The following is a 17,601-nucleotide window of genomic DNA, read 5'->3' as shown; positions in this document are numbered from 1 at the left end:
GCGGGGGGAGCAGCCCTAAGCAAAGAGGCCCAGACCTCCCTCTCCCCAGCCACCTCCTCCAGCTTATCCGGGGGAATACCAAGGCGTTCCCAGGCCAGCCGAGAGATGTAATCTCTCCAGCGTGTCCTGGGTCTGCCCTGGGGCCTCCTCCCGGTGGGACATGCCTGGAACACCTCACCCAGGAGGCGCCCAGGGGGCATCCTTGTCAGATGCCCGAACCACCTCAGCTGGCTCCTTTCGATGTGGAGCAGCAGCTGCTCTACTCTGAGCCCCTCCCGGATGGCCGAACTTCTCACCCTATCTCTAAGGGAGAGGCCAGCCACCCTTCGGAGGAAGCTCATTTCTGCCGCTTGTATCCGCGATCTCGTTCTTTCGGTCACTACCCACAGCTCGTGGCCATAGGTGAGGGTAGGGACGTAGATCGACCGGTAAATTGAGAGCTTCGCTTTTACACTCAGTTCCCTCTTCACCACGACGGACCGGTGCAGCGTCCGCATTACTGCAGCTGCAGCCCCAATCCGTCTGTCGATCTCCGGCTCCCTTCTCCCATCACTCGCAAACAAGACCCCGAGATACTTGAACTCCTCCACTTGGGGCAGGAACTCATCCCCGACCTGGAGTGGGCACTCCACCCTTTTCCGGCTGAGAACCATGGCCTCAGCGTCTCTATTTCAGAATAATTAATATGCAGAAAACACTAAAAGTTGATTGTCTTCCAATATTCTAGCATAATTAAAAAACTTTGTCTTTGTAAGTACATATTATTAGTCCTAATGCCAGCATGATTCTTCATAACTCCTGCCCCTGAACTTTAAAATTTACCTGATGAAAGATCATTTACAGTGGCACTCTGTCAGGATCATTCTGACTGTAAGATCACTGTATTAATCTGAATCCTTCTGAAATGTGCTGTGAATGAATGCTGATGCAACTCACTGTGGGAAAGCTGTTAATAAAATGAATCTGTGACACATGCAACACATTCACAGAGGAAGAGGACACAAAGGGAGGACACGCAGAGGCTGTGTTGAAGTCAGAAATCCAAATCTTTAGTCAAGAACAGGCGGCGGTAACAAACAGGAAGACAAGCAGTCCATCAAACAGTCTACAGGGTCAAACATACAGAGAATTCAAACAGCAGTAAAAAATAACTGGACACTGAAAAACTTAAAGCAATGTGTGACGCAATAAAAGGAAGCAGCGCAGTATATTCACTGAATTATCATCAATTACAAAAGAGAAAAACGACGATTTCTAAGGATTATTTTCTTAAATGCAGTTAGAGTGTGGCTGGTAAAGATGGAAACATACAGAATGTAAACTGTGTGAGTTTGTGAACTTTGTTAGTAACAAATGAGGTAAAAACCCAAAACAGACAAAACACAGAAAGAGGCTCAGTATTCATTAATAATTAGAAAGAAACATTCTGGTCGTGGATTTTTACAGTCTTAGTTCTGCTCGCTGTCATCATAATAATCATCATGATCAATGGCGAGGTCCTGAGGTGGGCGGGGCTGTCTCTGGTGATGTCACCATGAAGGAACAGCATCTGGCACGTGTTGCTGAAACATCCCAGTACAACTGGTGTTACGTTTCCTCTCCAGCTGTTTGACATGTGACACTTGAACATTAAGGGGAAGAAGAAGAAACAGTGTTAGGTCAGGTGACCACATGGTTTCTAAAGTAACTGACAGGAAGTAACCAGGCCGTCAGAAATGGATGGCATGTGTTTAGAGTTACTGGAGTTGGGTAACTCTACTTACCAAAAGCAGCAGCACACAGATGAAGGATCAGATGCTGAATGTTGCAGGAACATGCTCATGTGTGGTGGTCATTCAGTGCTGCAGGTCAGACAGTCCAAGACTGATATGCTGCCCATCTGAGAGTTTGAAAACACACATGCAAAGATTTATTTTGTGTTACAGTCAAAGTTGGATGTTCATTTCTGTCCTTTAAAAATGTTTGTGTATTTGAAAGCACTAACATTTAAGGATGACTCGGATCGTCTCCTTTAAAGGGGAGACAAGTGTATCCACTGATCCACGTCACTTTACCTGGATGATGACTCCTCCCCCCTCACTCAGAAACACTCCTAATATAACCAAGCAAATAAATAATATTGAAGATTTACTTACATCATTACAAAAAACAGCAAAAACATCTCCCTTTGATTCTATTTCTCCATTCCTGCTGAACATCAGGCAACAAAATCTCACTAAATCACAGTAAATGTAAAGCACATGTTTTCTCTGCTTTGTCTAACCTCTGCAGAGCCTCTGTCAAGAAAAACATAACTGTAAGCATAAAACAAATATACATTTCATAACACGTCACTGGACAAACCTCGGTCAGTTGATTTCCTCTGTGCAGTGCAGACGAGCATCAGTCAGCAAGTCACGGTGGTGAGATGGACTGGTGTCCTTTGTGACTCTGCTGGTTCTTTGAGGAAACACCCACCGTCTCTCCACACCGTCACCATCTGTGAGCACAAACTGCTGCTCTGCTCTGCAGCATGTAGGAATCACATATCACACACAGGGGGTGAAGAAACACAGAGCTCAACTTTGGATACTTTAGATCTAAACAGATCAAAGCAGCTCTTAGTTTCAACAATCAGTGAGCAGACAAACAATGATACCAAACTGATTCTGTATGAATACAATATGGTATTTCAATACAGCTGTCAATTAATTCATTAAAACTAAACAGATATATGATATATATTGTTTTATAAAGTAGTTTGCTAAATTATAAGAATATATTTTCATTTAACAATTGCAACTGAAAGAAATAAATATTGAACAAAAAATATTGCACATTCTGAGCATGCCAGCAGCTGACAGACTTGAAGTTGCTACAGATTTAGAAGTGATAATTATAGGGAAGAAACTTCTCTTTTTCATCCATTTAATCAAACATTTGATGCCTCAGCTGTCTCAGTCTATAGCGTTCTGCAAACACAACTAACTGAGGCTTGGATTTGGCTGCAGGTGCCCCTGTACATCCTCTCACATGTGGGTCCATTTAATCCCCTTTCTTCCTGAGCTTTGCTTCATCACAAGACCAAAGGGGGCGTCCCGTGTCACTCTATCATCATCCAGAAGAAACATTTGAAGAAACATCATGGAGAAGAAACATTACGCGCCTCCTGGTTTTGTTTTTCGATCCTGCAAAAAGACTGAGGACAACAAAGCCCAAGAACACGAGATACACAACATCCAACATTCAGACTCAACAGCCTCCATAAATGAAGAGCACCAGGTTGCTTCAGTTATGATATTGAGCATACTCACATTACTGGGTATGAATAATATATGAGGAGGCAAACTTTGAAGAGGCAGCATGATGTCCCATCATCAGACTGTAAACAAACATCCACCAGCTCTTTGTTGGCAGAGGTGATGATTCTCCTATCAGGGATCAGTAGCGTGTATTAACCTGTGGTATAAGCAGCAGTCACTGAAATATTACTCTTTCAGATAACAGGACATAAAAGCCAGGGTGGTAGGGATCTCTGCAAACTGACTTACCTCTGCAAGTGTGAAGCTCAACAAAAATCTGACTCTCAGTCACAGACAAACAAAACCTCCAGCTGGGAGATAGAAAACGCGGTCTGGGTCCTGCTGGATGTTGCTGGTCAGAGTCCCATCAGCAGAGTGCTTCTTGTCCCACTGACCCATGTGGACAGCGACTGTGGGAGAACTGTTCGACCCGGCCTCGGATAAAGCGGATGAAGATGGATGGATGGATGGAGACGCTGACCCTAACTGTACAGAAGCACTAAACAACTGACAATCTAACAGACATCATTGGCCTGAGCCGTCATGCACACTGAGTCTGATCCTATAACCTATAACCCAACATTACAAATTTGTTTTCTTTCTCTAAGAGAGAGAAAGATGGTTTTATGCTTGGACGTGTTTTGCAATGAGCCCCAGTATTTGTTATTATATGAGTATTTTATTGGTTACGTTTGTTTTTGTTTTTGTTAAAGTGCACTGAAAGAAGAACATCTGAGAGAAGAATCCAGAGCTCAACAGAGGGAATTGTCAAATTGTAATGTTGGGTTATAATATTATTTTATGCCTAATTAAAGATTGTGAATTATTATGTAGTTTTAGTTTGCATTATTCTCCTGAATTGGAAGAAGCTGATAATTATTGCACTTGTTAGACTGATTTGCATTACCTTAGACTGCTGATTTATTGTGAATGAATGATGTTGTTTTATGATGCATTATACTGCTAAGTTATAAGAAATACTGTTCGCAGAAAGTCATCGTCTTATTTGTCTGATTAGAAGAGAACAGAACATACTGGAGTTTCCTGCTCCATCTCAGCAAGAGCAGATAAACCGGGAGCCAAGGTCGTAGCTTAGGTGCCGTGTGAGAGAGAATGTGAATGTTTAGGCCTTTATGATAAGGTGGGGGCACCAGAGGCTATAAGAGTTTGAGCAATGCTCCACCAGTTTGAGATCTGAAGCAGACACTCGCACACACCCTCTACATACAAACGTAGGAGGCAGGTAAGTGACGGAAGTGACGGACAAGGTAAGCGACCCATGTTGTAGGTGACGTCAGACGCTGGAGATTTTGGCGGAGAATAAAAAAGCAAATGGTAGCATAGAGTTTAACAAAGGTTTTTCAAGCTTCAGTATTACCAAATATACTAATCAATTGTCATATAACTAACATCATCTGTCCTATCACCTTTAACACCCTGGATGACAACGGGGAGAGTTTAGACGCTCTCCAAGATTACATCGACCGCTGTTTTCAAGATTTAGTAATGAAGAAGGCTCAGGGTGCATCTTCCCCGGCCAAAACTAAGACGCCGTCATCGAAGAGATGTCGCCCGGCAGACTCCCCCGGTACAACATCGCCTCCCGGCAAAGACATCGCAGACATCCTGGAGTCAATCGACAAGCAATTGTCCAGTTTCGATGCGAGGCTGGCCCTGGTGGAGATTTTACACCGGGAATTTAAATCTCTGAGAGAATCCCTGGAATTCAGCCAGCAGCAGGTGGAAACGCTTGCCGCTGAAAATGCCACGCTACGGGAGTCGGTCAAATCTCTCACCGATAACGTGACCCAGCTAAACATTGAAAATAAAAAAATAAAAGAATCCGTTATCGATCTACAAGCCCGTAGCATGAGAGATAATCTTGTGTTTTCTGGTATTCCAGAATCTGCCAGAGAGGACGCGGAGGCAACGGTGAAAAGCTTCATCAAAATCCACCTGAAGCTGCCGGAGGACACCGTAAAGAACATCGACTTCGATAGAGTACATCGCTTGGGGGTCGTGCGGTCGCGGACTGGGAGACCACGGCCTATTGTGGCCAAATTCGGTCAATTCAAACAGAAGGAACAGGTGAAGAGTCGTGGCAGAGAGCTGAAAGGAACGGACTTCAGCGTGAACGACCAGTTCCCCAAAGAGATCCTGGAACGACGCAAGGTCCTGTTCCCAGTTCGACGTAGCTTCATCCAGAAAGGCTCCCGTGCTGTCATCGCCGTGGACCGGCTCTACGTGGACGGACAGCTCTACCGCAACCCCGGCACCACACCGTGGTTATATTGACTGCACTCCAGATAAGAACCCGCTACACTCTTTTCTTATTCATTCACACTTTCTCCTTTAACATGAGTTTAACCTAGTAATATCAATATGATGTCATAGCAGATATAACACCGTCACCAGTGGCGTGCACAGACATTTTGGGGGGCAAGTGCTCCAGGGGGAAAAAAGGGCACTTTTTGCATATGTGGAAAACCTTTTCTTTTTATAATAAAAAAATCGCACAGGTTAAATGCAATTTGACTTTTATGTCTGAAACATCAAATGCAGACTGAAGGGCCTTTTTCTGGAAATTGATCCATCTAACCATGCTGGTCATGTGCATCTCTGCGCTGGAGTGTTGTTTGATTTTTTCAAGAGCAGTACTCCACTTTCTGATGCCATCAGTTGTCCAGGCTGTTCTGCTTTTATATTTTTCATCCGATAGGAAAAGCCGACAACTAAAACAATGCATTGAATTAGCAGTGGGTGAGTATTCCAGCCACACATTAGCAGAAAACCACTGTTTCTGGAATGATCTCCCCTCAGTTTTTGGGTAAGGTATATCAGGCTGACATGGGCCCACATTGCAGCACATTGAAACGTATCTGTCATTGCGCTTTATTTTAAATGTATGGATGTGTGTTGGATCTGTTGGGTATTGTAAAGCTGCTAACTTTGACATTATGTGATCGATCTGTTCTTCCTCATTGTGGTCTTCAGAGAGCACTACATCAGTGTCTGTAGGCCTAACTGAACCTGTTGCTGCATTGGTCGCGGCTTCATCTGTTTCTATATCTCCCTCTTCTGCTATGCTGGTAGATGGCATAGAGCTGCTTCCCTGCTGTGACTGACTACAATGGAACAATAATAATAATAATAGTATTATTATTTATCATAATAATAAGCTTAAACAGATAGTTTTAATAATAACCCATACTGCAAGTCTTGTAACATAGAAATAACTTTCGTAGGTACAAAATAATAGTTAGCTCAATGCCTGCTGATTAAGTTCATTAAAAACTAAGTGTGAACAGCTTTTAAGATTTTCCAATAGAATTAACTGCAAGGAGCAGGTTACATTAAAACATTAAAATAGAACCTGACTCTGCCCTTGACTCTGACCTTTCATCTTCATTTTCCTTTGCTTTCATCCAGGAGAGCAGAGAACTGCTTCCCTGGGCTGCCTGTTGTAGATCCCTTTCGTTCTCCTTTCTCAGCCTCTCTTTCCTAGGCATTATGCTTGCTGAAATTAGTAAATGAATAGACCAAAATGTATGAGAACGAATAAGACTGACTGTGGTCATTACAAGAACAGGGCAGAATGGTCGTTTTCACAGGCAATTGGGAACTGCCTATTTTTCCTTTAGCAAATTAATGTGTTAATGTTGCCAATATGTTACACCAAAAACAATTAACATGTCTAACCAGTGCTTCTCAAAACTTTTAACATGCACCATCCCCAACACCGTACCCTTCAAACTACCAATAACAACGTCACTGTTCTGTCACAATCAGGTCACAACACAGTGCGTAAATGTCTGCGAGCATCGCTGAGTCAGTAACAACCAGTTAGGCTAAAGACTGCATCTTTAGACAGTTGGACGGTGTTCTAACTTTCTCACAGGAGACACCTACTAAAGACAGTCAAAGACATTAATTTCAATCTTACCAAAGTAGGAGAGTAGTTGACGTTAGTTATGGAAAGGCTAATCCACAAAAACGGAGAAACGTCCATAATTCTATTATTCATAATCATGTCAAGGTTTTAGGTTTTTCTGCAGTTCCATCTCTAAAAAGTGTGATGTCTTCCCGTCACTGACTTCAGTTTGAAAACTTTGTATTTATTCACAGATTTCCGTGAGATCATCCTAAAATTTGTAACGAAAAATGGGCTCAAGAGAGCCCTCTGCCTAACGGTATGTAGCCTATAGCATAATGTGATATTTTCAATAGTGTATGCAAAAAGGTCGGAATTGATGGAGAGTGGGGTTGCCTAAATGGTTTAGGTTACATTTTAAATGTGTCGTTTTTTTGTTTATCCATATGGATGGATGGAGGGGGCGAGCTGGCAAAGTTTGTCATGTGCAGTTTCTGACAGGCTACTTCACAACAAAACAATTGCAGGTTGGTCTTAGAGGGCAAACAGAATAATTTCACTCGATTCATGGGTTACCTGACTGGTTGGGAAGGGAAAGAGCTTCCGTGTTGTCCGCTGTGGCTCCCAGTCGCTATAGTTAGCCTACTATGCCTACTCCAAGTAGTCCTATGTCATGCCGCTGCTACACGCCTCACAACAAATGAACTGCAAGCGTGTTCACGTGACATGGTGACAGTGAAAAAGCGACAGGGTTCGGGTGTCTTTGAAGAAGGGGCACAAATCAAGCCATTATTTTCACGCCTTTTTAAATCGCGCAGCTTTAAAAAAAATCACGTCTTTCAAAAGGGCACTTTTTTGGACTGAGGGCAAAAGGGCAAGTGCTTCAGCACCACCTCGTCTCTATCTGTGCACGCCAGTGACCGTCACCCTCCGTCATTGCTTTAATTGGAATGTTTCCGTTTCGTTTCTTTTTTTTTGGTGTCGCTCACAGTTCATGTGGTTTCTTTCTTTCTCTTGTCTTTCACTGCTGTGATCACCTACTTCCCCACTCACCTACAAACAACACCCTCTATTTCTCCATATTTTCACACCACGATCACGCAAACACATCCGCTCAACGGCAGCACATTCACAACAGCCTCACAGCACGCACAGACTTGCAGGACACATAAGCAAGCCACGCTTGTTCATATTAGTGAATATTCACACACATAGTCAGACTTATGGAGCCTCTCACCACACTTCTTTTTCTCTTTCTATTTACAAACAAGTGATGTTCCCACATCCTCTCCACCTGTCTAAACGAAACACCCAGCATACATCATTAGACATACACACACAATTATGGGCATGCTGAGGTTTGTCACATGGAATGTAAATGGAGCTGGCTCCAGAGGAAAGAGGTTAAAGATATTTAACCAGCTTAAAAAACTACAGGCAGATGTTGTTTTATTACAAGAAACTCACAGACCTGTCGCAGGTTTAAACGAACTTAAAACACCTGAGTTTCCTAACGTGTTTGCAGCCTGTTATAATTCTAGACAACGGGGAGTAGCAATTTTAATACATAAAAATGTTAATTTTACAGTACTCGATACAGTTATAGATCCAGAGGGTAGATTTCTAATTATTAAACTACCAATATTGAACAAAAAACTATGTATTGTAAGTATATATGGTCCAAATGTTGATGAACCCTCATTCTTCCACGGATTTTTTAGTGCACTCTCTGAACACCTCGATTGCGCACTCATTCTTGGCGGTGACCTCAACCTTGGACTAAATGAAGACATGGATAGGCTCAACACAACAGGAACTCAGCGCAATTGGCAATCCACAAACATAATCAAACAGTATATGAGCGACTTTGGCCTTCGCGATGCATGGCGCTCCCTTCACCCCAACAGTAAGGAATATACTTTTTTCTCGCATGTTCATCACTCTTACTCTCGTCTGGATTATTTTTTGGTCAGCAGCTCACTGCTGTGTGACATTTCAGACACTGAGATTCATCCTATAGCGGTCAGCGATCATGCTCCTGTATCTTTAACACTAATGCACAAGAATAATACTACGCCAAGTAAAAACTGGAGATTCAATACATCACTGCTTAAAGATGAAGACTTTATTAAATATTTTAAAAAGGAATGGACTTCATATTTAGACTTTAATGACACTCCCGGAATATCTGATTCTGTTCTATGGGAAGCAGGGAAAGCTGTCATGAGAGGTAAAATAATTTCTTTCTCATCACACAAAAAGAAAGAAGAAAACAAAAATATTCAGGAATTAGAAGAAACCATCAAATCACTAGAAGAAGCCTATGCGTGCAACCAAGATCAGGAAACATTGAACAAAATATGCAAAACAAAACTAGAATTAAATGAAATTATTAATAAAAAAACACAATTCCTTTATACAAAGACTTCGCTTGCAGAATTTTGAACACAGTAACAAATCAGGTCGATTTCTAGCTAACCAGCTAAAAATAAAGAAAGAAAAAACAACTATATGTGCTGCTAAAGATTTATCGGGGAACACAATATATGATCCTGGAAGAATAAACAACATTTTTAGGGATTACTATGAAACTTTATACTCACCACAAATAAACCCATCTAAAAATGTAATTGATCTGTTTCTTGACAACGTAACTCTTCCAAAATTACTAGACAGTCAAGCATTGGAACTGGATTCGCCACTGACGCTAAGTGAACTCCAGGAAGCCCTGATAAGTATGCCCAATAATAAGGTCCAGACGGCTTCCCTGCAGAATTCTACAAAGAATTCTGGACAATTTTGGCACCAGTATTCCACGGCATGTTGCAGGAAATCGAGGAAAATGGCAGACTACCACCAAATATGAATTCTGCCAGCATTAGTCTCCTGCTAAAACCAGGCAAAGACCCTTTATTTCCCTCAAGCTATCGTCCAATTTCTCTTTTAAATGTAGACCTTAAAATAATCTGCAAAGCTCTCTCAAAGAGATTAGAGAAAATGACCCCCTCTTAATTCATCCTGACCAAACTGGTTTCATAAAAGGTTGGAACTCCTCAACAAACACTCGTAGATTACTTAATTTAATAGACTACTCATACAATAAAAACATCGAAACCATAATATTATCTCTAGATGCAGAAAAAGCATTTGACAGAGTTAACTGGAAATTTTTATTTGCAACTTTACACAAATTTGGTTTTGGAAACTCTTTCATAAACTGGATAAGAATATTATACAATTCCCCAACAGCTCGTATCAGAACAAATGACCAGACATCCTCCAGCTTCTGTCTCCTGAGGGGCACCAGACAGGGATGCCCACTCTCCCCTTCACTTTTTGCAATTTTTATCGAACCTCTAGCAGCAGCATTTAGACAGGCTACAACAATTAAGGGCATAAAATGTAAGAACATAGAACATAAAATCAGTCTCTATGCGGATGATGTGTTGCTTTTTCTGCAAAACACACAAACCAACCTCTCTGAGGTAATTAATTTAATAAACTGGTTTTCAAGAGTTTCAGATTATTCAATTAACTGGCCAAAATCTACAGTTCTCCCCATTAACTGCTCCTTCCATAATTCTTCCTCTGCCCCACTGCAATCCGGAAATATTAAATATTTAGGTATTAATGTCTCTCCTAAGCTTTCAGACTTAACTAAATTAAACCACATCCCACTTCTAAAGAAAGTAGAAGGCGATCTGACTAGATGGAAATCTTTACCCATATCACTCATGGGAAGGGTCGCCACTATAAAAATGATGATCTTGCCAAAAATAAATTGCTTATTTTTGATGATCCCTAACAAACCATCACAAGATTGGTTCAGATCTCTGGATTCATATATTTCCAAATTCCTTTGGAAAGATAAACCCCCGCGTATCATCTTAAAAACGCTACAAAGAACCAAGGATAGAGGAGGATTAGATCTGCCTAATTTTTACCAATACTTCTTAGCCAACAGGCTTCAGTTCATCTCAGAATAGTTAAAACATACCTTCTTAGTTGAGCCCTGGCTAGATGTTGAACAGGCACTATGCAAGGATCTAGAGATTTCAGACCTACCATTTATTAGCTCAAACATCAAAAGACATGAATGCTTTAAAAGTATCAACATCAGCTTTTCTCTGACAGCATGGTGGGAGTTTCTAAAAATAACGGAGTCTTCATTAATCCCATGCAAACGTACACCTATCTGGAATAACCCTGACATATTACAAAACAATAATATGATTAATTTCCCAGAATGGAGAAGTAAAGGAATTAAATACTTAGAACATATATTAGAGGGGACAGAATTTATTCCATTTGACAGACTAGTTGCACAATATGGGATCAACAAGACAAGATTTTTAGAATATCAACAAATTAAATCCATAGTAAAAAAGAAATTTAACCTCAGTCAAGTTGAATTACAAACACCACTAAGTGCGGCACATTTCTTACTCTTAAATCCCCCAAATTATTATCTAAAATATACAGAACACTTTCTAAATTAGATGAATCAATATCCCTTCCTATTGCAAAGTGGGAAGCAGATTTATCAGTCAGCTTAGACCAAAACTTCTGGTCTCAGATTTGCTTAAAAACCTTTAAATTGATTAAAAATCCCAGTCTGCAATTAATACAATACAAAATACTACATAGAGTGCACTATACAGGTCATCGGATGTTCAAGATGGGCTTTACATCTTCCAACAACTGCTCACACTGTCAAGGCAATACACCAGACAATTACATCCACGCTCTTTGGTTCTGTCCACCAGTGCAAAAGTTTTGGCGCGAGATATGTGAAGACTTATCAAAGTGTCTGAAATGTAACATTCCAACTTCCCCCTTAGTGTGTTTACTGGGCAGCTTAGATAATGTCACTTCAGAAAAGAATATAGCCCATATGGTTTTCACTGCCCTATGCATAGCCAAGAAAACAGTCCTCATGAACTGGAAAAATAAAAATAATCTTAATTCTAACCAATATAGAAATTATCTATTAGATTACATTAGTCTTGACACAGCCTCTGCCACCACATTAGATCAATTGCTCTGGGCTCCTTTTATCAGCTCCATCACCTAGTGGGGGTGGGGGGTCATAGTTTGGTTCCGCCTTCACTGTTGTAATTGGTGTGGGGGTAGGGACAGGCTTAGGGCGTCGGGGGGTTCCCCGGAGGCATCTTCCTTGGGGGGCTCAACCCGGGGTAGCGGTCATGTCCGGTTGGAGGCTCTGTTGGCTCTCAGGTGACTGTTTCCTTGCGGCCGCGTGCAGCGGGGCTAGGGGAGGGTCTGTGCTGACGGACGTGGGTTACTGACCTGGTAGCCTGGCTGCCCCTGGGTGGGTCCGGGATGGGCGTGAGGTTCTGGGGGCGCTCCGCCTCTGGGCTGGGGCCCGAGCCAGGCCTCGGGGGCTTGGGTCCTGATTGGTGTATTGCCGGGGTTGGGGGCGGGTGGGTGCATGGGGGCCCAGCCCTGGAGCAGGGTGCCGCCGGTGCGTCGAGCCACCTGGGGGGCTCTTCAACTGGTGGGGGAGATGGTCACATCTTGCAGGAGCTTTCCTCTCTTCAGGGACTCTCTCTGCAGGAGGGGGAGATACAGGAGAGGTGGAGGAAGATCTCAGCCTGGGCGTTTACTGTCTTATGTAGTCTGGAAGATGAGTGGATGGTGGGGTGGGTGCAGTTTTCTCTGTGGTGGTGTTGGGTGAACTGTCCCGGGCTCTGTGGGGCCGGGAGGCGCTGCTGCACTGGGCCCCCTTTCCCTGGCGGGTCGCGGAGTGTGGGAGTGCCTACTGGGGTCAGCGGGGGAGCTGGCCCCAGGGAGGGGTTACCTGCCCCTCCCTTCCTTCCCTCCCCATCCCTCCCCATCTCCAGCTGCCTCCCTCTTCCCGCTCCACCACAACCACCCACACATGCAGGGCCTTGGAGTAGGGGTATGTCACCAGGGTGCAGAGGAGGCTACCCCCCCCCCCCCCCCCCTCTGTCCCCTTCCGGCTGCCTCTGCCTCAATTTTATCCCACAACTTAGACATTCACATTATTCACACTCTCATTACACATACATATAGGATCTTGGGGGTGGGCACAATCACGGAGTCCAAATTACCATCAGGGTGTACACCTCACCCCTGGCGTCGTTGCCCACCTCTCAATTTTAAATACACTTAGACATTGAGGGCTAGCAGGAGGGCCTATGCGCTTACCTGCTGCTCTCTGGCAGGTAGCTCCATGCCCTCCTGGGTTTTAATTGTACCTTAGAACACACATGCATCAACACTACAATGAGCGGGTGGAGGGAGGTTTGGAGTCTTCTCCCACCCCCATTCTCTGCGGCCTGCTGGAGCGGGAGGGCTAGGAGGAGTTGGCCGTCCGACTGCGGTCTGGAGTGTGGGGCCTCCCTGCTGCTACGGAGTCGGGGTGGTCTGCCTCTCCCCACCGCAGGGAAAAGGGTAACACCACCTGGGTCTGGGTGCAGCTCCCCCCTCCAGGGGCAAGGGTACCTAGACCCGGTTTGTAGAGTACGCTTGGGGAGTGTGATCGTGTGTACAGCGTCTCTTTATGTCTGTCTCCACGTTGGTTGAGTGTGGAGTAAGTGCATATGAGAGCATGAGGGGGGGAATGGATGTTTGTGTCTGTGTGTGCCTGTATGTCTGTGTCTATATGTCAGGTTGGGTATCAGACACCACCTCTCTGGGGACACCTCAGGCCCTCCAAGGTTTGGAGGCCTATCTCCACCCACCACCACTTCCCCTGCCAGTGGCGGACTCCCTCAGGTGTCGGTGCGTTGGTGGTTCTTTGTGTCTGGGGGTGGGCGTCCAGGTACACACCGGCTCACTCCTTGGCGGCCGCTTATCGGGGCCTGGAACCTGGGGCTCGCTCGTACCACTTCGGAGGTGGGGTGCCCCCGGCCTCTCGGCCTGGGGCTCGGTCACTCAGGGACAGCTGGCTGCCGGCGGAGCTCACGGGGGCGTCACTGCAACTCCCCCTGGCTTCTGCTCCGCGGCTGCTGAGTGAACCCTCATCTGGGACTCTCCTCAGCTCTTACTGGGACAGTGGCGCGGCTGCCCCTCTGTTGGTCTTCCTTGGTCTCTTGTGTTCTGGGGGCCTCTGGATGTCTGGAGTTTCGATCTCCTCCATACCTGCTTCATACCCTGGAGGACGGGGCTGTGGCCCCCCCACACTGCCTAGCAGATCGTTACATGGAGAAACCTTTGGAATACAAGCGCACTGATCCACACAGGTATGCACACAGGTGTTCACTGCTCGTAGACTTAAATTACACCTTTCTTGGCTGCTACTTCGAAGCACATCTGTCCTGCGTGCTGCACAACAACATTGAATATTTAGTATTTACTGCTGTTTACACTTAGCTGGATTAATGCGATGGTGTTGTGTTTAGTATGTTGCTTTGTTTTTTTTGTTTTTTGGCTCATTTTCTATTCTTCTCTCAACAGGTGATCCAGGAGATTTTTATCCCCCCCCCCCTTTCTCACTGTCCCTCTCCCCTTCTGTTTTTCCTTTCCTTCCTCTTTCTTTCTCCCTTTCCTATCCCTCACTCATGTCTGTCCCATCTGTAACATCTGAAAATAAAATATAATAAATAATAAAAACAAAGATCGACCAAATGGACCAATACGGCAATCCCACGATGATCCATTTGGCAAAGTAAATCCATTGGGTATCCTTGTTGGTCTTCAGACAACAATTCTGATGGCTAAAGAACCAAATGGGACAGGCAAAAAAACAAAAAAAACAAACGTGGACAGAACAATAGACGACAGACCCCAAATAATAGCCGTAACAATAATAACAACAACCACTGCTCACGGACCCCTGAGTCCTCCGGAGCCGGGTCCGTGACAGTAAGACGCATGGTAAATCCAAATTACTCTACACTTCCAGTCCCACAGATGACGTTCCCAGTTGAAGACATGTGGCTGTGCCCTGTGAACTTTGGTACACACTGGATTCTTGTGGTATGTGTTCATTTTGTTATTAATTTGCGTAATTTGTTGTGAAGCAGTTTCTTGCACAAAGTGTTATGGCACAAACTATTGTAATTTTTAATTTATTAACTTTTTCTTTAGATTGTCAACATTTCTGCACAGAAAATACTGCTCATCGACCCCATGGGGAATGAAGGTGTTTATGACAGGAAAATTCTGCTCAACTGGAGGTATGTATGATACTGAGGTATTATTCTTAGATAAAAAAATATTTCTTGTTTCATTACGAAGATTTTTGTTCAACTAGGAATTTTCTGGGGATGAGAAGGCATGAAGGCACCATGGAGTGGCAGTTACAGACTATGCAACACAACAAGCAACAGGATTCCAGCAGTTGCGGAGTTTTACTGTTAAAGGTAACCCTTATTCAAATGATCCCATTTCTTGTTAGCTAGAATTAAGACTTTAAGTGAAGTGAAATTTATTTTGGACAACAACACAGATTATCATTTTACATAGAAGTGCTTAATCATACAGTAACTGAAAAAGGAATAGGCTGAAGCCTTGTGGCTTATAATTATCCTATCCTTTACCTAATTAAGACTTTACAGTCTAATTATGATTAATCTCAGTTTGCAGAACACTACCTTGATTTTGGAGAGGTCGGTGAGGTGTCAACCACTACAGAGGCAGTTGTGCTGGAGCGAATGCAGATAGCTTGCACCCTACTTGAAAATCGAGGTAAGTCCAGTAAAGTCCTTATCACGTTAGTGCGTACGTCCAATTTAAATAGTGCTTTTCAAACAGCACAGTACAAATAGTGCTCTTCAAACACTTTCAGATAAGACCCTTCTCCAAGTCTAATTAAAAAAATTCAGGAGACTAATTTTCCATAAAGTATATTTGGGAAACATGTACAATTACTTTTTAATTATTCAATAAATAATGTTTGATTAAAACTTAACTATGAATGTGTTTCAGGGAACGCTGATGACTACTGCATTGTTTGCTCCATGTTAGACGCTAACGCTGACCGCAGCATGATTGAAATGGTAAAGCAAAACAAAAGAAAAGAAACACATAAGTAAGATAAGATAAGATAAGATAAGATAACCTTTATTAGTCCCACACGTGGGAAATTTGTTTTGTCACAGCAGGAAGTGGACAGCGCAAAAGTTAAGAGGCAAAAATTAGGATACAATAAGAATAAATACAGTACACAACTGTACAGAATACAATAAAATAAAATAAAATACTATATACAGTAGAATAAAATAAAATAAATATACAATAAGATAAAAATAGAATACAAATACAAATGCTATATACAACTGAGTAAAAATACAACGATGCCAGAAAAGATTATTGCACTTAGTATTATTGCATATGTATGGATGTGTGTGTTTGTTCAGTTAAAGTCTTTATTATGGAGTCTGACAGCAGTGGGGAGGAAAGACCTGCGAAATCTCTCCGTCCCACACCGTGGGTGCCGCAGTCTCCCACTGAAGGAGCTGCTCAGTGCTGTCACAGTCTGCTGCATGGGGTGGGAGATGTTGTCCAACAGGGATGACAGCTTAGCCACCATTCTCCTGTCACTCACCACCTCCACTGGGTCCAGAGGGCATCCTAGAACAGAGCTGGCCATTCGGATCACCCTGTTCAGTCTCTTCCTGTCCCCAGCAGAGATGCTGCCGCCCCAGCAGACCACACCATAGAAGATGGCAGAAGCCACAACAGAGTCATAGAAGGTCTTCAGGAGTGGGCCCTCCACTCCAAATGACCTGAGTCTCCACAGCAGGTACAGCCTGCTCTGCCCTTTCCTGAAGAGGGCGTCTGAGTTATGAGTCCAGTCCAGTCTATTGTTCAGATGAACACCACGGTACCTGTAGCTGTCCACAGCCTCAATGTCCATACCTTGGATGTTCAGTGGTTGCAGTGGAGAATGCTTGTGCCTGCGGAAGTCTACCACCAGTTCCTTGGTTTTACTGGCGTTGATCTGGAGGTAGTTCAGCTGGCACCAGTCCACAAAGTCTTGGGTCAGACCTCTGTACTCCTTGTCGTCCCCATCAGTGATGAGGTCAAGTATTGCAGAGTCATCAGAGAACTTATGCAGGAAGCACTGGGTGGAATTGTGGGAGAAGTCTGCAGTGTGGATGGTGAAGAGGAACGGAGCCAGAACCGTTCCCCGTACTGCAGACGACCCTGTCCGACACACAGCCCTGAGTCCTCACATACTGTGGTCGGTCGGTGAGGTAGTCCAAAATCCAGGTAGTGAGGTGATGGTCCACTCCAGAGTTCACCAGCTTGTCTGGAGAAATCAAAGAACATGATTCTCACAGTGCTTCCAGCGGTCTCCAGGTGAGCGAGGGAACGTCTCCTTCTCGGGCGACGGCGCTCCTTCCCAGCACGACACCCCCGTCTTTTCCTCCTCAGCTCGCTGGGAATGTTGGGTCTGTCCGCCGGCAGTACCGCTGCAGGACGCAGCGCTAACAGCTGATCCTTACTGTAAACAAAGGA

At 43.9% G+C, this 17,601-nt stretch overlaps 2 long non-coding RNA genes across 2 annotated transcripts; one reads left to right on the top strand and one right to left on the bottom strand.

The window, feature by feature from the left end:
- Positions 1-1,030: 1,030 nt before the first annotated feature.
- On the bottom strand, positions 1,031-2,467 carry LOC120743588. Its single transcript, XR_005698237.1, has 4 exons — positions 2,344-2,467; positions 1,985-2,092; positions 1,764-1,879; positions 1,031-1,621 (listed from the first exon to the last, which is right to left on the bottom strand). It is a non-coding gene; the product is annotated as an uncharacterized LOC120743588 (long non-coding RNA).
- Positions 2,468-15,391: 12,924 nt separating this feature from the next.
- Positions 15,392-15,991, top strand: LOC120743587. The gene is made up of 2 exons (XR_005698236.1): positions 15,392-15,500; positions 15,717-15,991. It is a non-coding gene; the product is annotated as an uncharacterized LOC120743587 (long non-coding RNA).
- Positions 15,992-17,601: the final 1,610 nt, after the last annotated feature.

This window comes from Simochromis diagramma, unplaced genomic scaffold, assembly GCF_900408965.1.
Source record: "Simochromis diagramma unplaced genomic scaffold, fSimDia1.1 OVJJ01000115.1, whole genome shotgun sequence".
Classification (NCBI taxonomy): Eukaryota; Metazoa; Chordata; class Actinopteri; order Cichliformes; family Cichlidae; genus Simochromis; species Simochromis diagramma.
Note: the sequence above shows the minus strand (reverse complement) of the source record. Positions and strands in the feature narration are given on the sequence as shown.